We start from the raw sequence: 18,494 nt of genomic DNA on the forward strand, positions 1-18,494 counted from the left end.
TCAGACTTCGTGAAATTCCAATAAAGAGCCAGAGGGGCCTCTAAACAAAATCAAACCGAACTGAAGAACTGCAAAACGGTCGAGCACCCTTCACTTACTCTAAATCCTGTATTATTATATACACGTGATCTTTATAGCCCTCCAGCTTAGTTGTTACCCCCCTTGCAACATCGATGTATGCGATTGCTATAATACCTCTAAGTAATTGTTAAGTGACTCTGCTTGAAGTCACTGAGAACTTCTGGCGTTTATCGAGAACCGCCGCGAAGCGGTTCGAGATATTAAGTCAGAATTTCGAAGTGACTTCTGCAGAGTCACGTAACCATGCTTAAAACACTCACGTGCACATTTTAAAATGCCGAAAGTGTGCAGTGCCGGAAGTTAAAATGCCAGAAGCTCTTACTTAGCCAGAAGTTTGACTTCCATTGACTTTCGTCATTTTAAAACGTGCGCGTTTCGTGTTTTAAGAATGGTTAAGTGACTCTGCAGAAGTCACTTCGAAATTCTGACTTAATATCTCGAACCAATTCGCGGTTCTCGATAAACGCCAGAAGTTCTCAGTGACTTCAAGCAGAGTCACTTAACCATTACTTAAAACACCAAACGCGCACGTTTTAAAATGACGAAAGTCAACGGAATTCAACTTCTGGCTAAGTAGCGACTTCTGGCATTTTGACTTCTGGCACTGCAGACATTCGGTATTTTACGATGTGCACGTGAGGGTTTTATTTCAACTTCTTGTTGATTGCTTCACAGTTCATAAGTTTTAATCAACACCTGTTGCGATAACAGCAGTTAAATAAACTGCCAGTGTAATAAATTTTAATGCCCGATCAACACTGGAAAAACACTTCAGCATTAGACTACGAGTTTATCACACTTTTATCGCCACTGTTACTAAGTAAAGAGTGGCGATAAAAGAGTGGTGATAAACTCGTAGTCTAAAGATAGAAGCAGTTTGATAAACTTCTACTCGAAAAAAACTAGTGTGGTGTGTGTGTGGTGTGGGTGGTGCGTGAGCGATAGGTGTGTGGTGTGTGCGTGGTGTATGTGCGTGAGTGGTGTGTGTGTGTGTGGTGTATGTGCGTGTGTGTGGGTGTGTGCGTGTTTGTGTGTGTGTTGTGCGTGTGCGGTGTGTGTGTGGGGGGGTGTGGTGTGTGATGTGTTGTGTGTGATGTGTTGTGTGTGTTTGTGCGTGTATGTGCCGGTGTGTGTGTAAGCGTGTGTTTGTCTGTGTGTATGTGTGTGGGGGACGCATGGGGAAAAAGCGAAGAACAGATCTGAAGAAATATCACTTACCTTTAAAAAGGTAATTGTCCACAAAAAATAAAAATGAAGAACCAATAAAACGATGTTCAATTTTGGAATGATCGCAACAGTTGTTGATTAAAAAAATTAAAACACGGTTGTTATCGCCCTCGAAGTTATCATAACACCTCGGCTTCGCCTCGGAGTTTGATAACTTTTCGGTGGCGATAACAACCGTGTGGTAATATTCATGAGAGTTGTTGTTGTTGTTGTGGTTTTGCCACTTCCGTCGCAGGGTTACTAATCGCATTCATCAAGTGTTAAAATATTGTCCACTTATTTCTACAGAGATGGCAATCATAGAATAGCTGCCATGTGTAGACGTTCTTTTCAGAGTAACTTTCGTTAACGAAACGCCACATGATCGCTATTATTCTATTTTTCAGTCCGGCTTTGTTCTCAAATAGGTGTGGTGTGTGTCGATTTTGTGTGTGGGTGTGTGTGGTGTTAGTGTGGTGTATGTGCGTGTGTGGTGTGTGTGTGTGTGTTTGTGTGTGAGTGTGTCCGTGTTTGTGTGTGTGGTGTGTGTGTTGTGCGTTTGTGTGTGTGTGTGTAAATGTGTGTGGGAGGGGGGTGTGTTGTCTGTGTGTTACTGCGTGTGTGTGCCGGTGTGTGTTTGTGCGTGCGTTGGTGTGTGTGTGTGTCTCTCTGTGTGTGTGGGGGGGGGGCGCATGGGGACAAAGCGAAGAAGAGATCTTAAAGAAATATCACTGAACTTTGAAAACGTAATTGTCCACAAATAAAAATGAAAAATCAATAAAACTATGTTCAATTTTGAAATGATCACAACAAGTGTTAATGAATATTGACACACGGTTTTATCGCCACCGAGAAGTTATCAAACTCCGAGGCGAAGCTGAGGTGTTATGATAACTTCGAGGGCGCACAAAATTGAACAAAGTGTCATTGGTTTCTCATTTTTATTTTTGCGGACAATTACACTTTCAAAAGTAAGTGATATTTTTTGGATCTGTTATTCGTTTTGCCCTCAAGCACCCTACGCCCCCTCCCACACACATACACACACACGCACACACACACAAACACACACACGCGCACATACACACAAACAAACAGAGACGCACACGCACGCACACATGCACCCAAGTACACACGCACACACACACAGACATACACAACACACACACAAACAAACTCACACACACATACGCACGCACGCACACACACACACACAAGTACGCACACACCCAAACACAAACACGCACACACACACACACACACACACACACTTACACCACAGATAACACACCACACACTGACCAGCACACCACACACACACACCACAAACACACCCACTTACACGCACGCATACACGCACACCACAGATAACACACTCATCAGCACAACACACACACACCACACTCACACACACATCGCACTAACACCACACACACAACACAAACAAACTCACACACATACGCACGCACGCACGCACACACACACACACATACAAGCACGCGCACACACACCCAAACGCTCACACACACACCTACACACCACAGATAACACACCACACACTCACAAGCACACCACACACACCACAAAAACACACCCACTTACACATACACACGCACGCATACACACACACACACACACACACACACACACCACAGATAACACTCACCAGCACACCACACACACACACACACACACACACACCGCACATACGCCTCCCACGCCACACACACAACACGCACCACATACACTACACACGTTTTTTTAGACTACAAGTTTATCAAACTGTTTCCATCATTAGACTACGAGTTTCTCACACTCTTTTATCGCCACTCTTTACTTAGTAACAGTGGCGATAAAAGTGTGATAAACTCGTAGTCTAATGCTGAAGTGTTTTTCCAGTGTTGATCGGGCATTAAAATTTATTACACTGGCAGTTTATTTAACTGCTGTTATCGCAACAGGTGTTGATTAAAAAAATTACCACACAGGCAGTTTATTTAACTGCTGTTATCGCAACAGGTGTTGATTAAAAAAATTACCACACGGTTGTTATCATAACACCTCGGCTTCGCCTCGGAGTTTGATAACTTTTCGGTGGCGATAACAACCGTGTGGTAATATTCATGAGAGTTGTTGTTGTTGTTGTTGTGGTTTCGCCACTTCCGTCGCAGGGTTACTAATCGCAGTCATCAAGTTTTAAAATATTGTCCATTATTTCTACAGAGATGGCAACCATAGAATAGTTGCTAAGTGTAGACGTTCTTTTCAGAGTAACTTTCGTTAACGAAACGCCACATGATCGCTATTATTCTGTTTTTCAGTCCGGCTTTGTTCTCAAATTCGACTTATTTGTCCATTCTATTCATAAGTCGACAATTTTTGAAGACAAACTCCCCTCGAGCTTTTCCGGTACATCTCATTCGTTAAAATTGAAAAAAAATCATTTCTGCAGTAGTGGCAATCACAAAGAGTTCCCACATGCAAACATTGTTTTACAAAAATCTCAACGAATTTGCACATTAATTTGATAATTCGGGTTTTTTAGTCCATTCGTTCAGAGACGGTCACATAATTTTCCAATCTGTTCACTAGGCGGCAAGTTTTAAACACGAATTCATTTCTAGCCTATTCTGTGGGTTTTCGGGTGTTTCCCATTATACCCTCCCACAGCTTAGTGGTCAGATATCTAATAGCCCCTCAATCTTGGTAATTACGGAGGGTTATAATTTCAATGGGGGATTTTATGGGAAATAGCCGAGTTTTGTTTTACAAGAAAAATTCATTTGATCGTCCGTCTTGTCTTTGCTCTTCTGGTAGGATATTTGGGTCTGCCTCCTCCTCCCCCCCCCGCACAAAATTATAGCCCCCTATTGTATAAAGAGCCAAAGCCAGGCAACTCAGGGACCACTAAAAATCATCAAATCCTGTATTAAACAATAAAAAAAAGTTAAATTAAGAAATGCCCCTCCTCAACACTGGGTGAATATTAGATGGTCCTGGTCCTTCCTAGCACAACGTCTTCTTAAAGCATTTCGCATTGTACAAATCTATCAATAAAATGATATTAAACACAAACATCAGCTGAGAACAATATAAAACAAAAGACAGAAAGCATTAGAAAACATAGCTGGCAGTTTACCAGAAAATTGCCGCAATAGCTTCATAGATCAAAAAGACAGACCAAAAAATGTATTCTTTTCACTAAGGGCTGAGAAGCTACTTTGATTGGGAATCTGAATAATTATTGCTGTTTCGGATCTATTTTGTTCCCATCAGTGTTTTTTAAGACCCCCCCCCCCCGTTACAAATTATATGTTGTTATATAGCACATTACTATGTAAGAAAACAGCACGTACGCCTGGGGGTCATAAAAAATTTATGCGCACTGAGCTGGGGGGGGGCAGAATTGATCCGCGGTTTCCATTAAGCTGATCTCGAATAATCCTCAATTAAGGGCGGACGAAATAGCCAGCTTTATAGGGTTGGAAGTTGAAACCAGAACAAATACGTCCCAGGCAAATTTTAGGAAAAGTCCGCAGTCGATATGTGGCAGACAAACTCTTAGCTCGTGCATCGATGCTTAAACTGTACGAGCCTAATTTTAATGGCGACAACAAGGTTTTTATTTCTTAATATCTAAACAAAGAAGAACAAGCGAAAGAGCAGCAGCTACATAAAGCGACGAGAACTTATTGAATCCAGTGAAAATCCGTCGAATTTGCAAATAAGAAACGATATTCCGTATCTAAACACGACAGCTGTACAAATTGACTGACAACTCGCACCGGTGCAAATAGTGATCTTTGCTACAATGTACGCAGTTTGTTCAATTTAGGAGACAGATTTTTGCAAATATTTTAACCATTCAAAATATTGACTTTATTTGCGTCTCTGAAACAAGGCTCAACAATAATTTCGCAGAAGCAGATATCTTCTTACCACGCTATCAGTGTTTTTGCTCCAACAGAAAAATTGCTAATTGAGAAAGCAGAGATCGAAGCTAGCAGAGACCAAGTTGAATACGAAAAAAGGCTTGCTGCTGGAAGAAGCACAACCAAGCTTCTAAGTTTTTCAGAGCTTTCAGTAAAACACAATTGCCTCAGATTGTTTATCTAGGCTCCTTTGCTAATGACGACAAATCGATGACAGAATTATTTGCAAATTTTTCTCGTCTGTGTATGTTATATCGTCTCCTTATACTGAGTCCGAAATATCTGATTGCAGTGAGGTGACAGCAAAAATTCTATTAGCCAGAAGGAAACAATTGCTATCTGTTTTAGCTTAAAAACGAACAAAAGCATAAATTTGCCGGTCCATTACCTCCAATTCTCTTTCAGAAGCTAAGTATTTCCTGAATCATTCTTCAGCTCAATTTTTTCGCAAATTTCTTCAGACTTGCACTTTCCCTGATTTCTGAAAAAACAGCTTTCGTCTGATTTTCTTTTGAAGGAAAGTGACTCATCAGACATTTCAAAAATTATCGACCTATTTGGCTTCTGTGCATCCTGCTAAAAAATTTTGAGAGTGCTTTTCAATCAACTTTTAGAGCATTATTCACCCTATCTACATAAATCGCAATTTGGTTTTCGAAGAAATCGATCTACCATCACGCAGTTACTAGTTTTTCTACAGAGAGTCTAAGAAGGTGTCGAACAGCAAAAAGAGATTGATAATATATTTACTGATTAGAGTGAAGCTATTAATAGAAATATATCTTGCGATTTAGGACCTTTACTCTTCTTAATTTTTGTGAACGACTTACCAAACTCATGCACAAGCCTTTTTCATTTGCTCTTTGCCAATGATGCAACGTTTTTGAGTGTTAGACTAAAAAAATCGCAATTTCAGGAGGACCTCGATAATCTGTTCTGCTGGACTTCCGAAAAATGTATGCCTTTCAACAGGGAGGAATGTGCTAACAACGAAATTGGCAAAACAAATGAAAGCTAGCTTTTTGGAGACAACACCATTGCATCAGCGGCTATACAAAACGACTTAGCATTTATTTTTTCGAGAGATCTGAAATAGATTTTGCATATCGATAATGCCTCTGCCAACGCTATTAAAGTGCCCTTTACGATTAAAAATCGTGTCTCCGGTCTGCCAACAAAAACGCGACTGGAGCTCTACAAGTCAACAACCGTACCAAATTTAGTGTACGGCAGTCCTTGTTATGGTTTAAGCCGCTATGTTATGACACAATTTGAAAATGTACAAAAGAGAGTAGTTAAACAGATAGTCTAAGGTGAACTAACTTACAAAGATGCCCGTTTGTCCTTATTGATTTAACGCCTATCTATAATCATACGGACGAACACGCTCTTAACTTAAGCTAAATTATTTTTACTCATTAGAGTGAAGCTATTAATAGAAATATATCTTGCGATTAAGGACCTTTATTCTTCTTAAATTTTGTGAACGACTTACCAATCTCATGCACAAGCCTTTTTCATTTGCTTTTTGCCAATGATGCAAAGTTTTTGAGTGTTGGCCTAAAAAGATCGCAATTTCAGGATGACCTGGATAATATGTTCTGCTGGACTTCCAAAAAATGTATGCCTTTCAACAGGGAGGAATGTGCTCACATCAAAATTGGCAAAACAAATGAAAGTTATCTTTTTGGAGGCAACACCATTGCATCAGCGGCTACACAAAACGACTTAGCATTTATTTTCTCAAGAGATCTAAAATAGATTTTGCATATCGATAATGCCTCTGCCAAAGCTATTAAAGTGCCCTTTACGATTAACAATCGTGTCTCCGGTCTGCCAACAAAAACGCGACTTGAGCTGTACAAAGCAACGACCGTACCAATTTTATTGTAAGGCAGTACTTGTTATGGTTTAAGCCGCTATGTTATGACACAATTTGAAAATGTACAAAAGAGAGTAGTTAAACAGATAGTCTAAGGTGAACTAACTTACAAAGATGCCCGTTTGTCGTTGTTGATTTAACGCCTATCTATGTTCATACGGACGAACACGCTCTTAACTTAAGCTAAATTAGTTGAAGGTAGCAACGATACCAGTTTACCCAAAATTCCTTCATACACAGAGTCCTCCCACCGCAATTTGTTTCAGTTTTCGAGAACAGCAACGAAAAATCTTAAGAGAACTCCTTCTTTCAATCATGTTGATTGTCTGATTTTCTCAGCGTCGATATGCGTAATAAAAATGGGCTGAAGAAAAGATTACTCCGCAATTTACAACTTACATTTTAAAACTTACAAATTGAACGTGTGCAGAACCTTTTGTTCATAGACGCCCTACTACTAATACTCCTACTACTACTACCACTACTACTACTAATACTACTACTACTACTACTACTACTACTACTACTACTACTACTACTACTACTACTACTGTTTCAACACTTTAATTCCAAATATGAAATAAAGGCACGGTTGGCAACAAAGACAAATACAAATACAAACAAAACAAGAAGAGTTATTTGTTTGGTTATTCTGTGAAGTGCTGTACGACGAAATTGTTGAAGGCATTCTTTGACCCGGTTGCTGCTTTCTCCTGCAATCTGGTGAACGATACTTTGTTTCGTACACAGTCTCCTTCGATTTGACTCATCCACGTTTTCCGTTGCCCCCCAGGAGCGCGTCTGGCATGGGCGTATTGATCGGGCGGGTCCCAATCGAAGGCACTGCGGGCTAATCTTCCTGGTTCCATTCTCTGGATGTGACCGTACCATTTTATCCGTTTGAGCATGATCATCGTGGATAGTTGGGGCATTCGCGATCTTGACATAATTTCATCGTTCGTTGCTTTCTCCAGATATGACACACGTAGAATTCTCCGAAGACAACCACAGTGGAAACTCTCCAGTTTTCTCGACATTAATTTCGAAAGAGTCCAAGTCTCTGAGCTGTACAGCACGGCTGATAAAACGAGTGCTTTGTACAAATTGCACTTGAGGTGCACGCTGAGCTGCTTGCTCTTCCAGAGATTTTGGAAGTTAGCAAACCGTTGTCTACCTTCTGCAAGTTTGCAATTGACTTCCTGGAGGTCTCCATGCTTGAGGCTGACATATGATCCGAGATACTTGAACGCTTCTATGTTTTCAAACTCGTTTCCGATAACATCTTGTACTTTGCAGGAAAACACGCGTGTGGCAGCTGCTTTAGGTTTGCCACAGTATCTCGATTGGTGAACTTTTCGGCCATTGACTGTTTTGAACTTCCTTTCACACTTGTCACAGGTGAGGCTCGCCTCTAGTTGCTCAAACTTTGACTTGTCGACGACATTCTTTGACAAACCGGCTTTGCAGAATCTTGTTTGGTGCACTTTGCGTCCGGTAACTGTACTGAATTGCCGCTGACAGTTCTGACATCTTAAAGACTCTTGATCAGCCACCGCTGACCCACTCTCATTTTCTAGCGACTCTAAATCCACTACTGCAGATTGTTGTTGTGAAGCTACCAACGCTGGCTTAGCCTCCGCTAAGCTTTTCAATCTGAGCTTCCGGCCATCTTGTGTTTCGAACCAGCCCGCTTTCTTTTTCGTTCCCATCAGCACCTCCGTGCCGATGGTTAGTCGTGACTGGCTAGATGTCTCTGCCAGGAGTCCTAGTTTGCCTTTATGTGTTCCAGTGAGTATCTCCACGTTCTGTTGGATACTAGGCACTGCAACAACATTTGGGCTGTCGCATTTTACACCCATATTCTTTGTTTTGGCCACATTAATCTTCAGACCAGCGGCTTCCGCTAGGGCCTCGATTCGATGTAGGTTTTCTTGCACCTCACTGTCTGAGACCCCCACGAGAGCAACATCATCAGCAAAATCTAAGTCAGCCACCAATCTCCCAATGTCTAATCCTCCATGCACCGAGTTAGCTAAAATGTAGTTGATGACAAGGCCGAATAGGATTGGGGACCACACATCACCCTGCCTAACGCCTGTTCTGACATCAAATAAGCGTCCCTTCTCACCTTCGGCTTTGACTCGACATTTGAATCCATCATAGCTGTTTCTTATGATGTTTATCACTTTTTGCGGCAGACCATAGTGTTTCATTATCTGGTACATCTGCTCACGATCGACAGAATCGAATGCCGCTCGAAAGTCTATGAAACAAAAGCTAATATCCAATTGAAACGCCATTGATTTCTCTATTATTTGACGCAGGGCAAAGAGTTGATCGGCGCATCCTCTGCTTTTTCTGAAGCCGCACTGCTCTTCCCTTAAGACGCGATCCACTGAATCTTTGCATCGATTGAGAGTAACGGAAGCGAACACTTTGCCTGGTACTGACAATAGAGAGATCCCTCGGTGGTTCGAACACTCTGACCTCTTTCCTTTACTCTTGTATAATGGGACAATTTCTGCTACCTTCCAGTCATCGGGCAGAACTTCCGTCGACCAACATTTATCTATGATGTCCCAGAGCCACTCGACAATACCCTTGTGTGCTTTCAACATCTCACAGGAAATGTCATCGGGTCCACTTGCCTTGCCATTCTTCAACCTGCGGACAGCTTCAAGCACTTCTTCAAATCGAATTGGGCTCAGGTCAATCGGCAAGCTTTCAGCTGCTTCTTCGGGATCCAATCTCGTGCAACTGAATGTTGAGGGATTCAGGAGTTGACTAAAATGTTCCGTCCAGCGTTCAAGTCGTTCCTCTTTCGTCCGTAAGTTGACGCCAGTGCTTGAAACTAATTTGGTCAACTGGGGCCTCCAGTTTCGGCAAATCTGCTGTGATGCCCCAAAAACCTCCTTTAAGTTGCCTCTGTCCGCGAAGCTCTGCACTTCTTGGCCTTTGCGTTCAAGCCATGCCCGTTTGTCTGCACGTAGAGCTTTTCTGACTTCCTTACAGCAGTTTGTGAACTCTAACAGCGCCTCCGCGCTGCTGTGTTTCTTTAACTGTAGATCGGCTCGTTTCCGGATAAGTTCCAGAGAATCTGGAGAAATCCAAGGTTTGTTCACTCGCTTGTCCGGAAGGAGGCATTTCACTGCTGCTTGGTTCAGGGCTTTTCGAAAATTGTCCCAAGACTGCTCTGTATTCTCGAAATCGCCGCTCTTATCAAGATGTAACTTGACCTCCTGCGTGAATAAGTCACGCGTTGTTTCATCTTGCAGCTTTGCAGAACTGATTCTGGGCGTGAAACATGGCTTTTTAGACAAAAGTTTCATAGATACTTCCGCAATGACCAGTTCATGATCGGTAATTGTGGTTTTCCCTCTTCTGGTCCTCACATTCGTCAGACATCCTCTATATCTCTCTGCAAACAGAATGTGATCCAGCATCTTTTTTCGACAACTCGGATCGGGAGGGTTGTAGGTGTACCGATGCACTTGTCGATGCTGGAACCATGTACCACCTACGAGCAATTTGTGTGAAGTGCAAAATGATAACAACTTTTCAGAGTTTTCATTTTCTTCACCCATTCCAAACGGGCCTCTGCAGCTCATGGTGTCATTCAACTGGTGTCCAGGCTCTGCATTGAGGTCACCGATGACACAAATACGCTCCCTATGTTTGAAACTGGAAACTAGGTCTGAAAGTTGACTCCAAAACAAATCCTTCTCTTGGAGACTAGCTTCATTCGTAGGTGCGTAGCAGACAACAACAGCTAGATTGGCTCTCCTCTGAGCCGCGAACTTGACGTACTACTACTACTACTACTACTACTACTACTACTACTACTACTACTACTACTACTACTACTACTACTACTACTACTACTACTACTACTACTACTACTGTTTCAACACTTTAATTCCAAATATGAAATAAAGGCACGGTTGGCAACAAATACAAATACAAATACAAACAAAACAAGAAGAGTTATTTGTTTGGTTATTCTGTGAAGTGCTGTACGACGAAATTGTTGAAGGCATTCTTTGACCCGGTTGCTGCTTTCTCCTGCAATCTGGTGAACGATACTACTACTACTACTACTACTACTACTACTACTACTACTACTACTACTACTACTACTAATACTACTACTATTACTACTACTACTACTACTACTACTACTACTACTACTACTACTACTACTACTACTACTACTACTACTACTACTACTACTAATACTACTACTACTACTACTACTACTACTACTACTACTACTACTGTTTCAACACTTTAATTCCAAATATGAAATAAAGGCACGGTTGGCAACAAATACAAACAAAACAAGAAGAGTTATTTGTTTGGTTATTCTGTGAAGTGCTGTACGACGAAATTGTTGAAGGCATTCTTTGACCCGGTTGCTGCTTTCTCCTGCAATCTGGTGAACGATACTTTGTTTCGTACACAGTCTCCTTCGATTTGACTCATCCACATTTTCCGTTGCCCCCCAGGAGTGCGTCTAGCATGGACGTATTGATCGGGCGGGTCCCAATCGAAGGCACTGCGGGCTAATCTTCCTGGTTCCATTCTCTGGATGTGTCCGTACCATTTTATCCGTTTGAGCATGATCATCGTGGATAGTTGGGGCATTCGTGATCTTGACATAATTTCTTCGTTCGTTGCTTTTTCCAGATATGACACACGTAGAATTCTCCGAAGGCAACCACAGTGGAAACTCTCAAGTTTTCTCTCCATTAATTTCGAAAGAGTCCAAGTCTCTGAGCTGTACAGCACGGCTGATAAAGCGAGTGCTTTGTACAAATTGCACTTGAGGTGCACGCTGAGCTGCTTGTTCTTCCAGAGATTTTGGAAGTTAGCAAACCGTTGTCTACCTTCTGCAAGTTTGCAATTGACTTCCTGCAGGTCTCCATGCTTGAGGCTGACATATGATCCGAGATACTTGAACGCTTCTATGTTTTCAAACTCGTTTCCGAGAACATCTTGTACTTTGCAGGAAAACACGCGTGTAGCAACTGCTTTAGGTTTGCCACAGTATCTCGATTGGTGAACTTTTCGGCCATTGACTGTTTTGAACTTTCTTTCACACTTGTCACAGGTAAGGCTTGCCTCTAATTGCTCGAACTTTGACTTGTCGACGACATTCTTTGACAAACCGGCTTTGCAGAATCTTGTTTGGTGCACTTTGCGTCCGGTAACTGTACTGAATTGCCGCTGACAATTCTGACATCTTAAAGACTCTTGGTCAGCCACCACTGACCGACTCTCATTTTCCAGCGACTCTGAATCTGCTACCGCAGATTGTTGTTGTGAAGCTACCAACGCTGGTTTAGCCACCGCTAAGCTTTTCAATCTTAGCTTCCGGCCATCTTGTGTTTCGAACCAGCCCGCTTTCTTTTTCGTTCCCAGCAGCACCTCCGTGCTGATGGTTAGTCGTGACTGGCTAGATGTCTCTGCCAGGAGTCCTAGTTTGACTTTATGTGTTCCAGTGAGTATCACCACGTTCTGTTGGATACTAGGCACTGCAACAACATTTGGAGTAGTAGTACTACTACTACTACTACTACTACTACTACTACTACTACTACTACTACTACTACTACTACTACTACTACTACTACTACTACTACTATTACTACTACTATTGCTGCTTTTACTACTACTGCTACTACTACTACTGCTGCTGCTACTACTACTACTATTGATACTTTTACTGCTACTACTACTACTACTACTACTACTACTACTACTACTACTACTACTACTACTACTACTACTACTACTACTACTACTACCACTACTACTACTACTACTACTACTACTACTACTACTACTACTACTACTACTACTGATACAACACTTGAATCCCATTAAGATATAAAGGCACTATTACAAGACAATCAAACATGGATTTAAGACAAGAATATGAATGTAACAATCATTAAATTAAATCAGCATCTAGTTATTAGTTAAACAAAAAACTTTTCGTGGACGAATTTGTTGAAGACTGATCTTGAATTGCTTTTAGCTCTTACTTGAACCACTGGAAAATCTATCTTGTTTTTTTTGCAATTGTTTTGTAGTTGATCTAGCCATGTCTTTCGCTGACCTCCAACAGCTTTCATGGCGTTTGGATAATGCTCAGTGGGGTTCCATTCAAGAGCTTTCTTTGGCAGACTGTTGTTCTCCATTCTTTGGACGTGTCCAAACCATTTGAAGCGTCTAATCATGATAATTTTCGATATGGCCGTGTTTTGTTGAGCACAGACTAGTTAGTTATTTTCGTCATGTAAGACAAACAAAGTATACGACGTAGGCAGTTGAGGTGAAAGTTATCAAGTTTTTTCTCCAACGCTTTGTTTATCGTCCATGTCTCTGAGCTGTACAACACCGCTGACAGGATGAACGCTCTGTAAAGCTTGCACTACTACTACTACTACTACTACTACTACTACTACTACTACTACTACTACTACTACTACTACTACTACTACTACTGCTACTACTACTACTACTACTACTACTACTACTACTACTACTACTACTACTACTACTACTACTACTACTACTACTACTACTACTACTACTACTACTACTACTATTACTACTACTACTACTACTACTTATACTACTGATACTACTACTACTACTACTACTACTACTACAACAACAACTACTACTACTACTACTACTACTACTACTACTACTACTACTACGACTACTACTACTACTACCACTACTACTACTACTACTACTACTACTACTACTACTACTACTACTACTACTACTACTACCACTACTACTACTACTACTACTACTACTACTACTACTACTGCTACTACTACTACTACTACTACTACTACTACTACTACTACTACTACTACTACTACTACTACTACTACTACTACTACTACTACTACTACTACTACTACTACTACTACTACTATTACTACTACTACTACTACTATTACTGCTACTATTGCTGCTTTTACTACTACTGCTACTACTGCTACTACTACTACTACTACTACTACTACTACTACTACAACTACTACTACTACTACTACTACTACTACTACTACTACTACTACTACTACTACTACTACTACTACTACTACTACTACTACTACTACTACTACTGTTTGAACACTTAAATTCCATAAAGAAATAAAGGAACAATGACAATAAGTACAAACAACTTAATAAAATGCACATAAATTGGAGCTTATTTGGCTTTATTTAATCCAGGAAATGCTGTTCAACGAAACTGTTGAAGCGTGATTTAGACTCTCTTTTCGCTTTCTGTCGTAAGGTGATGTAGCTCATGTTGTTCCTTGAGCAATCTTCTTCAAGTTGATCCATCCACGTCTTGCGTTGACCCCCCCGGAGCTCGTTTAGCATATCGATATTTTTCTCTCGGCTCCCAGGTGAAGGCTCGGAGCGCTAGACGATCGTCATTCATCCTCAGGATATGGCCAAACCATTTCAACCGTTTAATCATGATCATTGCAGAAAGTGTCGACATACGTGATCTAGCCAGTACTTCTTCATTTGTCACCCTCTCCAGATATGAAAAACATAGTATCCTTCGTAGACAACTGGTGTGAAAGCTCTCAAGTTTCCGTTGCGTTGATTTGTTCATGGTCCACGATTCAGAGCTATATAAGACCACTGATAACACGAGAGCTCTGTATAACTTGCATTTGAGGGGAAAACTAAGTTGTTTGCTCTTCCAAAGCTTCTCAAAGCTCGCAAATCGCTGTCTCCCTTCCGCCAGCTTGGCACTGATTTCCTTTAGGTCACCATGTTGCACGCTCACGAAAGAACCGAGATACTTGAAAGCTTCTACATTTTCGAACTCCACTCCATCTCGATTGTGGGCATTGCAGGAGAAAATGCGAGATCTTCCAGCCTTTTCTCTGCCGCAGTATCGTGACTCGTGAATTCGTCGGCCTTTCACAGTTGCAAATTTTCTAGTGCACTTCTGACAAGTGATGCTTTTCTCTAGCCCAACAAACTTTGACGCGCTTTCTTCGACCCTCTTCGAGTTCTTGTTCTTAGACTTGCATAATCTGGCTTCATGCACTTTGCAGCCTCTTGCAGTGTCGAAGCGACGTTTACAACCTGAACATCCACAACTATCGTCATCAGAGACCGCAGATGATCTGTTATTCGCCGTAGACACTAGATCAGCAACCACTGACCTCTCATCGCTGCTAACTGTCACAAGCTGAGCCTCCGCTGAACTTTTCAGTCTCAGTTTCTCACCAGCTAGTATCTCGAACCAGCCCGCATTCTTCTTCTTGCCCACCAGCACCTCTCTGCCAATAAGTAGTCGGGATTGGTTTCCGGCCTCAATGAGAGTCCCAAAACTGCCTTTGCGGTTTCCTGTAAGAACTTCCAGGTTCCTTTGAGCAATGGGTACACTGGCTCCGGGTTTTTCGCATTTAACACCCATCCCTACATTGATCATTAGGCCAACAGCCTCGGCTAAAGATTCAATTCTATTTTGATTTGCTTGAACTTCGGAATCAGAGACGCCCAATAAGGCAACATCATCGACGAAGTCAAGATCAGCAACATAGCGTCTAAGTTCGATTCCTCCTTGAACTGAATTAGCCAACACATAGTTTATCACAACGCCAAAGAGAATAGGCGACCATACATCACCCTGTCGAACACCATTTTTTATGTCGAACATCTGGCCCTTCTCGCCCTCTGCCTTGACGCAGCACTTGAAGCCTTCGTAACTGTTGCGGATGACATTCACAATTTTTTTCGTGGGAGCCCGTAATGTTTCATTGTCTTGTACATCATCTAGCGGTCCACCAAATCAAAGTCAATGAAACAAAAACTGCCGTCCAATTGGAAGGCCATGCATTTGGAAGGCCATGCAATTGGAAGGCCATGCATTTCTCTAGTATTTGCCTCAACGCAAACAATTGGTCAGTGCAGCCCCTGCTTTTTTGGAATCCGCATTGTTCTTCTCTTAGCACTTGATCAAGTGCATCTTTGCATCCATTCAGGATGATTGACGCAAAAACTTTTCCAGGTACCGAGAGCAGTGACATTCCGCGATAGTTCCCAGACTCAGATGTTTTTCTTTTGCTTTTGTATAACGGGACAACTTCTCCTAACTTCCAGTCTTGTGGAAGATTTTTTTCAGTCCAGCACTTGTTGACAATGTCCCAAAGCCATTCAGCGATTCCAATATGCGACTTTAGCATTTCTGCAGAAATATCGTCTGGTCCACTTGCTTTACCGTTTTTCAGTTTACGCACGGCATTTAGAACTTCAACTAACCGAATTGGACCTAGGTCTATATCAAGACTCTCGGATGCTTCCACTATGCTCAATACAGAATTGCCGCTTGTCGTGGTTGGATTTAACAGATGCCTAATGTGCTTGGTCCAACGTTCCAACCTTTTTTCTTTTGTTTTCAGAGGCTCGCCTGTGGTTGAAACTAGTTTACTTATATGAGGACTCCACTTCCGGCATAACTCCCCAAACACTTCTTTCAAGTCATCTTTTTCGAATGATCTTGTATTGTTTCACCTTTGTCTTTCACAGACCCTAAGATCTTAACGCTTTTCGTACTTCTTTGCAGCAATTAGAGAACATTAGCAGCGCCTCCGCGCTACTATGCTTCCTCAACTGTAACTAGGCCCGTTTCCTAGTCAAAACCAGCGTTTCAACCGTAATCCAGGGTTAGTGCACGCGCTTTTCGGGGATGAGTAGTTTTGTTGCCGCTGCATTAAGAACCGTTCGAAAATTTGCCCAAGATTGTTCTACGCCTTCAACAATATCGCTCTCATCAAGATAGCGTGGCTTATGCGCCACTACTTTGAATCGGACTTCGGCAATGACCATTTCCTGATCGGTGAGAGTGATTTTTCCCCTCCTTGTCCTAACGTTGTGCAAACAACTTCTGTGCCCCGAACCGAATAAGATATGATCTAACATCTTCTTTCGCATCTGTTGGTCAGATGAGTTAAATCTATACCGGTGCAGTAACCGGTGTCGAAACCAGGTTCCACCAATCAACAGGTCATGAGAAACACAAAAGGACAACAATTTTTCTGAGTTATCACTCTCCTCGCCCATTCCAAAGGGGCCTCGGCAAGGCACGTTGACATCAGATTGTTGACCAGGTCCCGCATTGAAGTCTCCGACGAGGCAGACTCTCTCCCTTTGTTTGAAACTGGATACCAAGCTTCTCAACGGATTCCAAAAATTGTCTTTCGCTAAGTTGTCAGCTTCATTTATGGGCGCATAACACACAATCACAACAAAGTTAGCTCGTCTCTGAGCTGCAAACTTCACATAGGCCACTCGCTCACTAACAGCAACTTGCCCAGTTATGCTACCGGCAAGTCTTTTCGTCACTGCAATACCAACTCCTCCTTGTCTCGCTTTTGCGGTCAATAGCCAGGAGTCAGTGAGGAAGAGTTTGTGGTCGCCAAGATCTATTTCCTGCTCCTCCACTCTTGTTTCCTGCACTCCCAGAACGTCCAAGTTGTACTTCTTCAGGTCCATTTGAGCCAGTGTACTACTATTACTACTACTACTACTACTACTACTACTACTACTACTACTACTACTACTACTACTACTACTACTACTACTACTACTACTACTACTACTACTACTACTACTACTACTACTACTACTACTACTACTACTTTTACTACTACTACTACTACTACTACTACTACTACTACTACTACTACTACCACTGCTACTACTACTACTACTACTAATACTACTACTACTACTACTACTACCACTACTACTACTACTACTACTACTACTACTACTACTACTACTACTACTACTACTACTACTACTACTATTACTACTACTACTGTTTCAACACTTTAATTCCAAATATGAAATAAAGGCACGGTTGGCAACAAATACAAACAAAACAAGAAGAGCTATTTGTTTGGTTATTCTGTGAAGTGCTGTACGACGAAATTGTTGAAGGCATTCTTTGACCCGGTTGCTGCTTTCTCCTGCAATCTTGTGAACGATACTTTGTTTCGTACACAGTCTCCTTCGATTTGACTCATCCACGTTTTCCGTTGCCCCCCAGGAGCGCGTCTAGCATGGACGTATTGATCGGGCGGGTCCCAATCGAAGGCACTGCGGGCTAATCTTCCTGGTTCCATTTTCTGGATGTGTCCGTACCATTTTATCCGTTTGAGCATGATCATCGTGGATAGTTGGGGCATTCGTGATCTTGACATAATTTCTTCGTTCGTTGTTTTCTCCAGATATGACACACGTAGAATTCTCCGAAGACAACCACAGTGGAAACTCTCAAGTTTTCTCTCCATTAATTTCGAAAGAGTCCAAGTCTCTGAGCTGTACAGCACGGC

The sequence above is a fragment of the Convolutriloba macropyga genome, chromosome 6 (assembly GCF_964194025.1).
Source record: "Convolutriloba macropyga chromosome 6, txConMacr16.3, whole genome shotgun sequence".
Lineage (NCBI taxonomy): Eukaryota > Metazoa > Xenacoelomorpha > Acoela > Convolutidae > Convolutriloba > Convolutriloba macropyga.